Consider the following 16,146-nt stretch of genomic DNA (forward strand, 5'->3'; position numbering starts at 1 on the left):
TATCTCCCAGTTTTGTTCCTTGCTAAGTAAGCACTCACCATAGGAGGCTTGTGAATGTGACAAACCAACAGCTGATGCCTGCCCTGAGTGGTTTATTGTGCCTTTTGCTATTGCTCTAGAAACAGAACGTTCTTCTTGACTCCGTCCTGGCAGAGAAGAGTCAGGTGGTGGGGAGTGCCGGAGTTTGACCATGGGGCGGGTGAGGCAAAGCACAGTGTTTTCATTACCAAAAATGTTGAAAGGGACGCAAATGAACAGGAGCCCCAGAAGCTAAGTAAATAAAGGATTGACCTTCCACCCCGGGGGCAGAGGTCAACTGCACACTGATGCTAATGAGTTTGGAGGCCAACTCTCCAGGCTGTAAGGGAGCTCGCCCTGCAAACGCTCGCTGAGCGAGGGACGCCTTTGGTGCGAGCGTGTACAGACTCTTGTCCGGCCCAGCACTGGTAACGACACCCCTGCTCGAATCGGCTGTGGAGACTGAACTCAGGATCCAAAGGGCTGGGTCTTAAAGGGATCCGTTAGTTCAGAAGCAGCAGCGGACTCCAACCTCCATCTGTGAGGTAGCCACTGGAGAAGCACAAAGAGTGACCCTGTATTACACACTCCCTCCTCTATTTGCTACACGCTGTGAGCAACACTGGAAAGGATGCAACTTCCTCCACATGGAGATTCCTGGAGAAATAGTGCAATCTGTTGCGCTGACAGAGAAAGCAATGGCTCAGAAAGGAGACTTTACCCTTGTGACAGGGTCCCCAGGGTGCAACCTGGACCATGGGACCGCTGACCCTCCCAAACCCACTGACCTGGGTTGCATCTCACACTGTGATGCTGATGTCATGCTACAAACCTCTGACAGTCACTGCCCTTACACAGCCATCCACAGGCATGGACACGCCCAACTGAGTTACATGAATGATCTCCCAGCCACTCATGAACCATCAATATAGAGGCTCCTGCCAATTGCCCCCAGCTCCCCAGCCTTGCACCCCAGAACTGTACTGTCATGCCCTGGTCAGAAGCCTGAACAGTGTCACCTCATTATCTAGTTCACCCCTCCCTCAGTGCAGAGAGGACATACGCTAGGCTTTGTAACCTGAGCGGAGATGTCCCAAGCACTTCAACCAAAACACACTGTTTTAGGTAAAATATAAAACAGGTTTATTAACTGCAGAAAGAGAGATTTTAAGTGATTGTAAGTGGCAAGCATAGAGATCAAAGCTGGTTTCCTAAGAAATAAAAATAAATGTGCAATCTAAGTTACAGGATTTGCATCAGGCAGTGTCTCGCCCTGACAGATGGTACTAGCAGGTTGCAGATCCTTAATACACAGACTGGACTCCATTTCCAGCCTGGGATCGCCCTTCCCCAGCTCAAAGTCTTTGTACTCTAGATGTTCCTCCAGATGTTGAGTTGTGGGGGGAGAGGGCAGAGAAGACAAGTGATGATGTCACCCCCCCTCTTTTATAGTCTCCTCCAACTTGCTGGAAAGATCTTTGCTGTGACGTAGGGATCAGGCAGTCCCCATTGGTCAAGCTGTCTCCAGAGTATACGTGCTGTCTCTGAGAAGTCTCTGGGAAGGCCCTTTGGAGGAATGGATTCCCTTTAATGGGCCATCAGCACGTGTCTGACTGGTCCTTTGTTGCAACTGAAAGGTTGGCTGCAGACATCGCCCAACCTACCTGCTCCTGTATTTTCCACTCCAGGCATCTGATGAAGTGGGTTCTAGCCCACGAAAGCTTATGCCCAAATAAATGTGTTAGTCTCTAAGGTGCCACCAGGACTCCTCGTTGTTTTTACATAGAACAATGCTTCATAACTTCACATATCATGATAGCACTTACAATCCAGCAGGAGATTAATGTTCAACAGATCAAGGCTTTTAATATGCTACCTCACAAGGCAAACTTTGTTCAAGTGGGGAATGTGGGGGTTCCAGGGTGCTACTTTGAGGCACTGTGTGTCACACCCCTTTGTTAGATCTGTTGGATTCATAGCAGCTTTTCAGGGCTTTAAAGTGCAACCGTAAATAACAGTGGGACACAGAGACGGATCCATTTTAATGCAGCACATCAGTGTACGAGTTTACAAATTAAGGCCTTGATCCTGCCCGCAGGGCTCAGTGAAAGACAGTGGGGCTCTGTGTGAGTGCAGGGCTCCAGATCCTACTCTGGACATGTTCGATCTTCTATTGTTTTCACTCCTGCCTTTTGCCTGTATACAATCTCTAGAGCAGGAACCTGTCAGTGGTTTACCCACTCCAGCATCCTTTGGATATCGATCGCATGAGGCTGATGCTTAGTCCCTATAGTGGACAACAGCGATTGTGTTAGGGATTAGCAAAGCGGCTTGGATGGAACAACCTTGCTGAACTTCCATCCTTGTCTAGTGGTTGCCTAGAAACGACAGGGAGGGGCAGGCTGAAAACATGGCCAAGGTTTTCAAAAGTGGCCGTTGGGTGCTGTGCTTTCAGGGGGTGGGCGCTTGGAAGAACTCCCTGAACCCCAGGCTGCTTTGCGATGGCTCCGAGCGGGGATCCCAAGTATGAGACACCCCAAACCTTATTTGCTTTGGAAAATCGTGCCTGCGCATAAATGGGATGGATGGGTAAAAAGGGCATTGTCTTTTCTTCTCACTTTTCCATTTGTTAGGGGGCTATCGATGCGGTTTCAGAGCCAGTGATTATTAGTAGCTGGGAATAACTGGACTGGCATGGAGTGCACCTGATTAGCCCACAGGGCCCACTTGTACCATAGAGGTAAGGATAGCGCATGGCTAATACCCAGTCAGTCATTCACTCACAGGAGCCTGATAATGGTGATAACAGCCTCTCCAGGTCTGTAACATTATCAGAGCCCCGTGAGTGGCTTACAGCCTTGTCACGGCTACCCAGGCTATGCATTATGTACGGGACAAGGAGACCCTCGTGAGCACTTAGGACTCTGCTTGCCGCGGCTGTTAGCTCCTGGTAATCGGGCTGCCCCTTGGACTAACGTATTGTGCTGTGTTTCTTTCGTTCAAAATTGGACTGGCCATGTGAGAGACACATCTCACTTCCCTGGTGCTCCACAGGCTATGTTGTACTTGCCCATGTACCTCGGTGGGTTGCACCCTTATCAGCTCTTAGAAGTTAAGCAGCATCCAAGCAGGTTGGTACTTGGATGGGAGACTGGGGCTGCTAGGGTTGGTGCTGCCTGTCCCCTGTGGGGGTGGCAGGTGTCATCTTTCAGATGAGACATTAAAACCAAGGTTCCCAGACATTAAAGATCCCATGGCACGTTTTTAAGAGTAGAAACATTGGCCCATGTGGGTCAGTTACTGCAGACGTAGCCTGGGCTATCCCAGCCCCCTCCCATTCACACACACTAACCCTCACCCCCTATACCTGGGCCAGCGGGGGCTGGAGGGCAGCGTTTGGATGCTACTTTCACTGGGTTTATTAACTTGCTGACTTTGCACTGAGGACGCAAGCTGCTGCTCCGCTTCCCCGTGTGCCCAGAAGGACAGACGAATTCTCCCCCGGTAAACAGAGCGGCTCAGCGCATGGCCGGGAAGTCCTAGCACTGCACGGGGAGCATGGCACGTGTGAGGATACAGTAATTGAAGCAGGGCTGGTTCATGGCCCTCCAGTCGTCACTCCCTGTCCTCAGTCGTTGGGAAGGGCAGCGAGGAGCTGTGCGTATGGACACACTGAGCAAGAGGGGATATAGAGGGGACCCTGAATTAATGAGATACTGATGCATGGAGGCCAAGTTCCCCAGCCGGCTAGCAGGAGCCAGGCCTCTGAGCCTAGGGCTAATTGTTTTGTTAGCTTGATGAGGATCTAACCTAATGTCCTGATCTCAGACACGCCCATGTCCCACCCCTTGTCTTACCCAGCGCTCTCGGGAGGAAGAGGTGTGAGATTCAGCACTGCTGCTGAGTACAGACAATGGCCCCCAGGGCTGCGTTTTGAACCCTGTGCTCACCCCACCCACCCCAAGCCAAGGCTTCCAAGATCAGGGCAAGGAGAGTTAATACTGGTTCAAAGCCAGATCAATTTGTCCATTGACCACCTAGTTCCTGTGTCCGTCAGGCTAGTTAAAGGGCAGGGGAGTCTGGTAAAGAGGCGTCCTGTCTAGCCTGACACAGAGAAGATGAACAAGGCTTCAGTTCTCCTGTCTGGGGGCCTGGATCACTTCCCAAGGAAGGAAGTCACCTTGGTGGACACACAGAACGGGCAGGAAGGGGGCGGGGCACTTCCCTTTGTGGCTTTAGGAGTTAAAGGTGGGTGGGGGATCCATGTCATGCTTCTCACAGGGACTGGAAATATCCACTAACGGGTGGGAGAAGCAGAGCTGTGTAGGAATTGTGATGCTCCAGAATGAGCGTGACACCCTCCACCCGAGAGCACAGGCCAGCCTGGAAGTGTAGAGACAAGTACAAATCTCCGGGCCCAGAGTGTGCAGTAGGGAAAAAGTCCCCCTTGGTGTGGTGATGGAAAGGGCGGTCGCCTCTATCGGCGAAGTATCCCTGCACCAGCTCAGCCATGCTGGCTAGTAAGTGAGGTGCAGGAAAAAGGCCCATCTCATCCCTGTCTGCTCCCATCCACCCTGCTGCAGGGAGGAAGTCACCTGCCTAGTGGATGGAGCACTGGGCTGGGAGTCAGGAGACCTAGAGTCGATTCTTGGCTCCGTCACCAGCCTGCTGGGGGAACTTGGACTAGTCACTTCACCATGGTGTGCCTCCGTTTCCCCATCTGTAAAATGGAGATAATGATACTGACTCCCTTTGCAAAGTACATTGAGCGCCGCTGATGAAAAGTGCTCTGTAAGGGCTGGATGTTGTTATTTCTCCCTGGACCCAAAGGCGAGGTCGCCCCCATAGAGTTACAAAGAGGAGTTCTCACTCCCTGTGCAGGTGTGCAGTCCAACTCACAATGCAGCCTGGCAGGGGCTAGGTGTAGGTATCTGTGAGCTAGCATATGATGGACATTTGCTGGTTCACCTGCAGCCACACCACAACACATGTCACAAGCATTTCTGATGGACCGGTCCCTTTCTCTCACTGTTTAAGCCTCCGTACTCCCAGTGAGTGACTTCGCCACCACAAAAATCTCCAATCCCCCAAAGCGCCCTGTTAAGAACATCCGCATCTCATTGAGCCATTATTAATAGGGAGTTTGTCTGGTGTCAGAACACAGACATAAAATACATTAACATTATTGTGTAATCTGATTTAGTAAACACTTGTGCCGCTTCGCCCTTGGTAATTGCATTTGGTAGATGCAATATTTATGAAAGGGGAGAAGGAAATGTCATGGCTCATCTCCAGTGAGCAGTAAAAGTCCTGGAAAAAAAAATTGCGCTATGGGGTTTTTATGAGTCTGAGAAGATGCCACCTCTGCTACTGCGAGTTGGTTGGGCTTTTTCCCCATCTGTCTGCAGTGAGTGTGGCATTTGGGCTCTGACCTTTCAGCGCTTGGGCTTACTCCTTCCCTGTAGGAACCAACCTGTATATAACTCATTTCCACCAGGATACAAACAGCTCCAGCCCCTGTGGAACTTCAGATCTGGATCCAGATTTTGTGACTATTCCCTGGTCTGTAAGGAGCCAAACCAAAACTGCCCATTCAAACTTGGGGGGATGAAATGAATAGGCAGCAGTTAATACAAACAGGAGGAAGGATTTTTTTCATACAACGGACAATTAACCTGCGGAACTCCTTGCCAGGGTGATGGCCAAAAGTATAACTGGCATAAAAAAAGAATTAGATAAGTTCCCGGAGGACAGATCCATCAAAATGGACCTATCCAGCAGCCAGGAGGGGAAGCCGGGTGGATCTTTCCCAAATTGCTCCTGAAGTTCTGTTGGAGACAAGATAGGTACAACCCAGTCTGGCCGCTCTTATGTTAAGTTTGCATCTGGATCTGAACTTTACAGTTTAGCTCAGCTTTTAACTTACCTCGCACCTTTCATCCTGCACCTGCATTATGACAGTTATACCATGGAAAGGCTCTAAGGTTTTCCCAGGAGGTGCCTTCATCTCCCCAAACTTCTTTGGTCCTTCAGACCCTCCAAACCCTTGTGACCTGCCATTACTTTTCTCATCTGTAACCCTTTCTTCGCTTATACCCAGAGGTTTCCATTTTGCCCTGTCTCTATCATTGGCCTTCCAATACAGTGCTCCAGTGTTGTGATTTGTATTAATCATCGGCTGCTGTCTTGCAAGCTTTACTTCTGTAAAGTGTTGGGGGATATAATTGTATGAAAGGTGATATATACAAAATAAAGTCCTGTTAGCGCTTAGATCAGCACTCCGATACCATGACTCATGTACTCTGCACTGAGATATATGCTTGCCGCACTGTTAACTCCTCCGTCACCTCCACACATCCTTATTGATTTTCACCTGGCTGTTGTATTCTATTGTAACCTAGACCCCAGTCCTGCACTGAAATCATCCAGATGTGAGACCCCCACTGAATATCACCCACAAGAGTCTCCAGCCAGAATCAGGGCTGTACATTTGCAGGCTCCTTGGGGCAGAGTCTATCTTTTTAATAAATCTTTGTACAGTACCTAGTGCACTGAGGTCCTGATTCCTGATTGGAACAGTTTGGTGCTATCGTCATAGAAATAGTTAACAACCGTGGATGTGGTTGTTCATAGGGAGGTCCAATGCTTAAAAAAATCCAGCTCATCTCCTGACCACTGCAATCCTTGTGGCAGTGAGTTCCACAGGTTGCAGTCGATTCGTATTTTATTCTGAAAGTTACAGTGTGAGACGAGACTGGATCCACAACCTGTGGCCAAATCATCACAGTGTTTGGGGTTTATTTATTTAATGTGTGAACATAGAATTGAATCTGGGCTCTATTAGCTTCCCAGCCACCAGAAGCCCCCCCCCTTTTTTTTTAATTTACCCCGCAGCCCTACTCCTGCTAAAGTCTATGGTAAAACTCCCTTTATTTCAATGGGAGCAGGAAATGGATCTCCGATACCCTCACCTCACGAGGGTATACGATGGGGTATATGTCAAGGCAGAATCTGCGTTTGGAATTTTTTTGAAATGAAAGACAAGTATCTAATATCTTCAGGGTGTAAACATCTGTATGTGGACTGGGTATACTTTTACAAACCCACTGTTAACAAACCTGGGCTAACTGATCCAATGAACCCCAATTCTTGTATTTTAAAAATGTAAAAAAACTATGGGCTTCTGGATGGATGAGATTGTCTCACATATTCTCTCCCCCATCCTCCTTCCTCCTACAAGGCCCTGCTAAAAGGGCAGAGTTAAGGGTGTTTCAGTGTTTTAACTATGCATTGCCATGCTTTCAAATGTTTGGCTTTCTTTGTTAGTATAGAAATGTCCTGGTTTTCCAATACTCTTTTTCTTTCTTTCTTTCTTTCTATATGAACTACTTCAACTTTCTTATACGATTTTTGCTTTCCTTAAGAATCTAATATGTACCTGCAGCTGAACTGAGTTCTCATCTGGGGGTTTTGTATAGAATAAAATCCTCCTATTCCTATTTATATTACAGTAGTGCTTCTCTGATACTAGTTGCTGTACAAACACATAGAAAGAGACAGTCCCTGTCCTGAAGATCTTACAATCCACATAGACAAGACAAAGGATGGGAGGGAAAACAGAGGCACCGAGTGAGGGGAAGGGATTTGCACATGGTCACACATCAGGCAGTGGCAGAGATCCAGGACTAAAACAACAGCCCCTGAGCTCCCAGTCCATTGCTGTAACCACAAGGCCTTGCTGCCTCCCCTGCTTTCTAATGAAGTAAATAACACTTGCTTACAAATTCTTTGCCATGTCCACATGTGTTGCACATAGCAGGATATTTCTCTACATGCAGAGATCTTGCATTGCGTAGGCATAGTGCGTGTGTGTGCTTATTACCTCCCCTCTCCGAAGGCTAATATCAATCACAGCAAATTAGAGGTAAGTTTACCCATTACCTCCGACATAATTTTTATTTTCTTTTTTTGCATGCTAATTAACCTCGGTAAAATTAAAGATAAGAATTCACAGGCGAGATTTTAGAAGCAGCGGGCCTGCAATAATTAAAACGATATGATTTGAGCAACAGGGTGATTAGTTAATGCTACTTTGGTACCAGAGGCAGCTAAAATGTCTCTCCCTGGTTGTCACTGGCTTTCTCACTCCGTCACACACTCACTCACTCACACACACACACACGTGTTGTGGTCTCTCTTGGATGGTTGCTTTTACATTTGGTTCGTGGGAGGCAAAAGTCTTCTTGTGGGCAAAACAGGAATCTGTCTGATCTGGGGCAAAGGGAGGAAGGTTTCACCGGCCAGACAAAACAAGAAAGCTTTGCTCCCCGCCTCCAATGCCCAGGGGCCCTACCAAAACAAACAAACAAACCCATTGAGCGTCAACAGACATGCCTGTTGCATCTTGATAGATGTGGCCCCGCGACCAGCTCTTTCGCTTGAAGCCCCCGGCCCTTGCTGGGGGATCGGTTTCAATCTCCAGACTGCAAAGCGCTTGAAAAATGAGGGGCCATTGTGAGCGGCGTGTTGTGGCTGTTTCCCACCCTATCTCGCCTTTAATCTGATCCGCTTTGCGGTGCAGCGCACGAGGCCCAAGGTCTGGGAATATATAACCCAGCTGCTCCGTCAGTGCTGCCTGCTAGATCTCTCGGCGGGCACCAGCCGCCCCGTGGCGAGAGCTTGCTGGCGAATCTAAGCGCTGGCCCGGTTACTTTGCCCGGCTAGGAAACCCGTGTTGCGAGACCCGTTCAGCGTGCAGAGAACCGACCCCAGGCAGGGGGACGAGGGACTTTGAGAGAGGAGTTAGCAGCACCCTCTCGCCTCCTTTCAGGAGGGGCGATCACAGGCTGCTGATTAAAGACGTTGTTCATCCCCACGCGTGTTATTTGCGTTCCGTGAAATTGACCCGAAGCTGTTCGAGCAGCACCCAAGCGACACTACGCTAGGGTGTCAGGTAGAAAAGAAGCCCAAAGCCCGCAGACAAACCTAGAAACCCGCTAGTCCTCCTCCAGCGTGAGCTGCAACCCCGGGGCCTGATCCGGAGCGGGGGCTTGACCCCCAGAGACATCGCACTGGCTTGGTTTGCCCAAACGCTCTGGGCGGAAGACTTGGCCGGATCACTCGGCTGGGGTCTTTACCTGCCTGGCTGGAGAGTTGGGGAAATTCATGAGGGTTTCCAAGGCCCCGCTTTGCATTTCTTAGCCAAACCTGCCAGGGCTAGGGGGCAAATGGGCAGGATTAACCGTGGCAAGGGGATACAGCGGGATGTGCTTTGCAATGGGATCGGGGCAGGTGATCCATTCGGAGTAGCCAATAGCAGGCCAGGGCCTGGACAGGGGAGAGGGGTGGCTTGGAGGAGGAGAGAGAAGGACTGTCTTCCTCACTAGCCACTTACTTCTCTCCACCGAGATTCCGAAGCGTGTCTGTTGTTTCAGGGTCTTTTTCTGTCTCCAGAGGAAATGTCGCTTCCTTCCCTGTGAAACGCCACCTCCTCTCGCGTGTGATCCGGTGTCTTGCTCGAGCTGCCGTCACCAAAGCGGAAATGTTATTGGGAAAGAAAGGGCTGGGGGGGGGGGAGGAGTTGGAGATGGGGGGACACAAGCGATCGCAGCTCGTTGTCCTGGTCCAGTCTGGTGACAATCTCCAGCAGAAACCTGCAACAGGGGAGGGGGAATTCTGAGAACAGCAGGGGAAGGACAGGGCAGCTAATGGGACAATAAGTATAGACACACCGCGGATGGGTAGAGAGAATCCCAGATAACGTGTGTTGGTCTAAGAAATAGGACCCCCCCACACCTTGTTACAAAATGACTTCGGGGGCTGGGGGGGGAAGGGTTTTTCAAATGTACAGGAAAAAATCAAATGAAACTTGGTCCAATGTGTTAAGTAGATCCCTTTTCATCTATTAAGTCTGCTCAATGTGTGTGTGTGGGGGGGAACCATCACACTTATACCGGAGCAAGAGGATTAATTCAGGACTAGTGGGGGGGGGGGGGGAGAGAAGGGGCATCTGACCCCCTGCTCTCCCCTCTACATCATTTCACCTGTGCAGAGCCTGCTTCCAGAGCCAGTGTGGGGAGAGCGAGGACCCCGAACCGGGGATATTTGCCAGGCTGCAGGGATCGTCCTTGTTACCCGCCCTCAAAGCAGCTGTTTTTTCGTGACCCTGTTGCAAAGTGGCATTGCTCGTTCTTGTTAATGTCCCGGTTCTTTGTTCCCTGGTCAGGTGGAGAGAAGGGGGCGGGTCTGTCTTTTGCAGCAACTTGCCTCTATCTGTGCAACTGCTCCGTCACCGGGACGAATGAAAAGGGACGGTGCTTTCAATCAGTCGCTCGGGTTTTAAACGCTGCGCTGCGTCCGTTGTGATCAGTGGTTTAATATCCCGGTGTGGCTGAAATCAGGGGGCTTCCAGTCCTGCTGGATTTAATCTAGGGACTCATTTCTTTCTGGCTCACGAGCGCACGCCCTTCGCGCAAGCAAATAGCCAGGAAGAAACCGAACAGGATGAAACCGACCACGCACACGGGGCCGGCGTCAAACCGCACTGAACCCAGCGGGCGCCTCACCTGTGATGTCCGATGTCTCAGCCCCTGGTTAGCAATATAGCCATGTGCCCCGCAGACCAATGGCCCTAGTCCAGGGGCTGGCGCTGGGCCCTTGGAAGGAAGGTTTACCGGAGGCGGGGGAATAGTGCTGGCAAGGGGAATTCATTTCAAATTATATTTTCTGCCTCCTTCTCGGAGAGCGCCACCATTCCTGGATTTAGCCTCCCCGGGACACCCCTGTAAGGTCCGGTACCGGATTGACATATGGGGAAACTGAGGCACAGAGCGACCACCCATGTTCACGGTTATTAATTCTGCTTTGTATTACAGTAGCACCCAGAGCTCCCCTCCCCAGCAGGATCAACCCCCCCCCCCGTGCTCTACAAACACCTAATAAGAGTAAGTACCTGTCCAGAAAAAAGTACAGACAACACAGAAGACAGACATAAGAGCGGCCGGACCAAAGGTGCATCTAGCCCAGTGTCCCGTCTTCTGTCAGTGGCCAGTGCCAGGTGCCCCAGAGGGAATGAACAGAACAGGGAATCATCAAGTGATCCATCCCCTGTCGCCCATTCCCGGCTTCTGGCAAACAGAGGCTAGGGACACCATCCCTGCCCAGCCTGGCTAATAGCCATTGATGGACCTGTCCTCCATGAATTTATCTAGTTCTCTTTTGAACCCTGTTATAGTTTTGGCCTCACAACATCCCCTGGCAAGGAGTTCCACAGGTTGACTCTGCGTTGTGTGGAGAAATACTTCCTTGTGTTTGTTTTAAACCTGCTGCCTATTCATTTCATCGGGTAACCCCTGGTTCTTGTGTTACGAGAAGGAGTAAATAACACTTCCTGATTTACTTTCTCCACACCAGTCATGATTTTATAGACCTCTATCCTATCTCCCCTTAGTCCTCCCTTTTCCAAGCTGGAAAATCCCCGTTTTATTAATCTCTCCAAAGAGTGGGGAGAAAGGATGGGTTATAGTTTGACAGATGAGGAATAGAGGGCTGAAGTGACCTGCGAGTGTGTGACAGAACCCAGGAGTCCTGACTCCCAATTTTGCGGCTTAACCAACTACCACCTTCCCCTCCCAAGAACCCAGGAGTCCTGTCTCCCACTTGTATGCCACCCCCCCCCTCTCTCTCTCTCTCTCTCACACACACACACACACACACACACACACACACACACACACACACACACTTTGGACAAAGAGATAGCAAAGCCCCGAACCAGGCCGGGCAGGGAGGGGCGGGGGGAGGTAATTTAATAACAGGAGGGAAGTCATCAATCTCTGCTCCCTTGAAACGGCGTGAAAGTGGAGGGGGAAAGGCAAAGAAAAGCCACACCTGATGTACCCGAGCAGCTGAGGAGGCCGGATTTGCGCTTCTCTTTCTGTGGCTGCGTCCGCAGCGCCCATTCATCGCCCTGCCGCGGTGCATTTGGGCTTCGCCGGCTCCTCCATGGCTGGGAGCGGATGGGACAAATGTAATTTGTTCCAGGGCAAGGCGTGGGGGGAGCTAGGCTCGCCTGGAGCGTGTTGCCGTAAGGAGCGGCAGGCAGACTTATTGTTCATGAATGGAGCCTGGCGGGTGCTGGGCAGGGTGGGCACCGCGAGCCGGGCTAATTCAATTAGACGGAGTTGCTGGTTTTTCACCGCTTCGCCAGAAGACAATAACTCCGCGGGCAGATGCTCTTTGGAGAGAGGAGGCGCGATACATATTTATGAGCACGGCCGACAGCGCACCCAGCCCTGGCTGGGGCTTTGATGTTTGCACCCTGGCCCCTGATACCAGCCTGGGCTGATAAACACCCGCCCCTTCCTAGGAGAGATGGGACCGCCAGTGAGGTCCCTGGGCGTGGGGAATGCAGCTGTTTGCTGAGGTCTGTTCCCTTGGTCCAGGCGGGAGATCTTTCCCTCCTCGTTTATGTTGATCTGTATTGCTAGAGCCCCCGGGCAGATCTCCTTTGTGCTAGGCGCTGTCCAGAGCTATTGTAAGAGACAAATACAAATAAAGAGCAAAATCCCCCCTGACTTCAATGGGGCTGGAGCAGGCTTTAGAGCCTCAAAGGTATTTAGGCTCTTAACCTCCATTGATTTCATAGAATCAGAGGAGATCAGGGTTGGAAGGGACCTCAGGAGGTATCTAGTTCAATCCCCTGCTCAAAGCAGGGCCAATCCCCAACTAAATCATCCCAGCCAGGGCTTTGTCAAGCCGGGCCTTAAAAACCTCTAAGGAAGGAGATTCCACGACCTCCCTAGGGAACCCATTCCAGTGCTTCACCACCCTCCTAGTGAAATAGTGTTTCCTAATATCCAACCTAATTTCAGCCAAGGCCTTGGAGGAACTGGACCCAAGGGACTTAACCCAGGGCATCCAGTGGGCACGTGGCAGAGTTAGGACAAAAACCAAGGAATCCTGAACCACAATCCAGGGCCTTAACCTCCCAGATCTTCCTTCCTCTCTGAATGAGAAGAGGGGCCCCGCAAATCATCTCTTGCAATCAATTCTCCACGTTCTTTTACGCTGGCAAAAAGCTGTGGGATTTCCCACCAGCCCGGGTCACACCCGCCACAGACTCGTTCAGGGGAGTGGCCACCACTGCTGCCTGGGGCCGTTCCACGTGCTGCACACCCACATGCTGGGTGAACTTGTCCTGGAAGTCAGGGACCGGTTCCGTTTTGGAGACAGAGGGTCTCCAAAAATTGTTGCTCTAAGTTTCAAGCACAGTCTGGACCATGGATAATGCACGGGACTAGGGAGTCAGGACTCCTGGGTTCTTTTCCTAGAGCACCCCTGTGTGACGTCCCTTCTCCGTGCCTCAGTTTCCCCATCTGTAACATGGTGCTGACTCTACCGATCTGAGTTGGCAATAACCTAGAGATGAAAGGGGCTATGTACAAACGATGGGTTGTTGTTCCTGGCGGGGTTTTCTTTGGCTTTTTCAGGAATGAGCTTTGCAGAAATGATGTGGATCATCTCCAGGATGAACATATCTGAGCTCTGATATCGCCTGGAAAACTAGAACTGGGCGGGCGGGGAAACAGACGGACCGGTCGTTATCGCTGCTGTTGATTGTGTAGTGCAGTGGCACCTGTAGGACCCCGTGGTTTAAAATATTGATTTCAATCCTTATACATGTTTTCCAGGGTCTGCAACAAACTGGGGGAGGGGAACCGCCCTCACAAGTCATTGCAACTCCAAGAGCGGAGATAAGGATGTATGTATCCCATTATAATGATCCGGCCAGACTCAGCATTCCTTACGGGGCCTAAATTCCTAGCGACGTCCTTGGGTGTTTGTCTGGGGGAAAACGGAATACAGGGGCCCTTGATTTGATTCCTCTTGGGAGGCCGTTTGGCGTTGGGCTAAGGCACTGAACGGGAGAGTTCGGATTCTGTTTCTGTCGCACGTTCCCTGCGGGACCTGGGGCTAGTCACTAGATGTCCCCGGGCCTCAGTTTTCCCCTCTGTAAAATGGGTCTCATAAGGCTTCTTTTCTTCTAGCTGTTGTCTGTCTTGTCTATTTAGACTGTAAACTGTTCTGGCTAGAGACTGTCTATAAGTGTAACCACTAGCACAAGGGGGAGTTGATGCTTGATTGTGGCCTCTTGCTACTGCTATAATAATAATAATAATGAATTAATAAATAATGGTGATCCTTCCACCAGCTTTAAAGGTCTGATCCCGCTCCTTTTAAATCAATAGCTAACCTCCCACTGCATTCAGTGGTGCAGGATGGGGCCCTAAACTGACAAGAATCCTTGGGCTGCCTTAAAACCACCCCCCCCCCCAAGATAATTAACGCGCGGTTTCCCAGGTGACAGTCTATTTTTCATAGGGACAATATTTCCCCCATAATCTATTCCGCTTCCACCGCTATACAGTTCGGACGGCTCTGTCCCTCTCTATATTAATCCAGAGCAGGTCAGTAATTTGTAACCATAAAGGAGGGGGGATATTGTTTGGGCAAGTTTGTAAAATCTTGCAATCCCCCTCCCTCCCCCCGCGCGCGCTGGGCACTTTATACTCATTAAGTGCCCCCGAGTGTTAAGTCATTATTGTAATAAGGAGATATGCTGAATAAAAAGAGCCAGGCTTCAAATCCCATAAATTACAACTGTCAGGGCGTATTCTAGGGATGAACAGAGCTGGGAATAATTATTTACCGCGTGCTTTATAGAGCAATTAAAAATTCCCCAAATGGTGTTAATTGCATTTAATGTGCAGAACGTGCTGCCTGGCGTTCAAATCGATGTTTAGCAGAAAATCTGCTCTTTAAAGACCCCCCCCCCCCACCACCGCCCCCTTTACCTCTTTGGCTGCGCTCGTCTGGAGTTTAAAAAGTTTTCACACCGGCTGGTGTTGCTTCCTCGGACGGCACAACCTTACCCGTTCGTGGCTTCATTCCCCCACTGATCTTTCACGGGCGGTGCAGAATTTTCTGCTAGAAAGAGAGAAACAAACTCGAAGGGTATCAGAGAAACGCCGCAGCTGGGTTTGCGAGAGGGGTGCGGGACAAGAAAGGAAGGAAGGCAGAGTGGGGGGAACAGAGGAGGGAATGGAGGTGTTTACAGTATGACCAATGTATCCATCCTACACTGCTGGGGTGACAGCCTGGCTCCACTGAAGCTAACCGGAGAACCACCATTGATGTCAATGAGGCCGGGATCTCACTCAGATTTTCAGGGACTTGTTAGGAGAACCTAGCGTGAGCTCTCCTGCCTAGCACAGATCAGGAACTTCAGCCAGGGATTCCTGCATCCGGCCCAAGAACCGGTGCTGGGACCAGAGAAAACCCTTGTGCAGGGTAAGAAGACAGGATGCAGGATCTCGGGTGGCCCCGTTGTGAGCTGTAACGACCCGTTTGATCGTGTGTATCACCTGGGGAACAACGTCCCCTTCTCTGCTGTGCTGTTGCATTGTGGTGACAGTTTTCACAGCCTAGAGTGGGGGCTGGAGGTGGGATACCTTTCTGTCTTCATTGAATTGCACCTGGTTGCTCGGGATTTGTCCGCTTAAATGCCTCCTCGACTGTCAGCGCCTCTGTGTTGCAGATCCTATTGAAAGGAATTGTACTGTACACCCCCCCTTCAGCTTCCCCCCCCCCCCAAGTTTTCCCTTCAAAGCTCTTTAAATGAGCAATGCAGCAACATTTGCATGGGATGGGGCGCCAATCCCTGTACTCCGCCCCACCCTCCAAATCTCCGGGTTACTGTCTTTATAAACAGGAATGAAGCAGGCAAGTTTTCCCCTCTCCTTTGGGTCCCCTTGCAGATCTATGCTGCCTGTGCTCCGGGATGCCTGCGAGACTGGCTTTGCTTCGGAGCTGTTGACCTGCCAGGGAAGTATAAAATATCTCCCCAGGACTCGAGTAACGATCCGATCTGCCAAGCTTTGGTGGTGGGGCTCAAGCTGTGGGTGTTGCTTTGGTTTTTATGTTGGGGCTGCAAGAAAACAGCCCCCCCCCCCAGTAAAACTGTCTCTTTCTATCAGAGAGACCAGGGGAGTGCGGTGAGATCTTTCATTGGACCAACTTCAGTGCGTGAAAGAGACAAGCTCTCGCGTCTACACAGAGCATCTTTCC

This window comes from Malaclemys terrapin, chromosome 7 (assembly GCF_027887155.1).
Source record: "Malaclemys terrapin pileata isolate rMalTer1 chromosome 7, rMalTer1.hap1, whole genome shotgun sequence".
Taxonomy (NCBI): domain Eukaryota; kingdom Metazoa; phylum Chordata; order Testudines; family Emydidae; genus Malaclemys; species Malaclemys terrapin.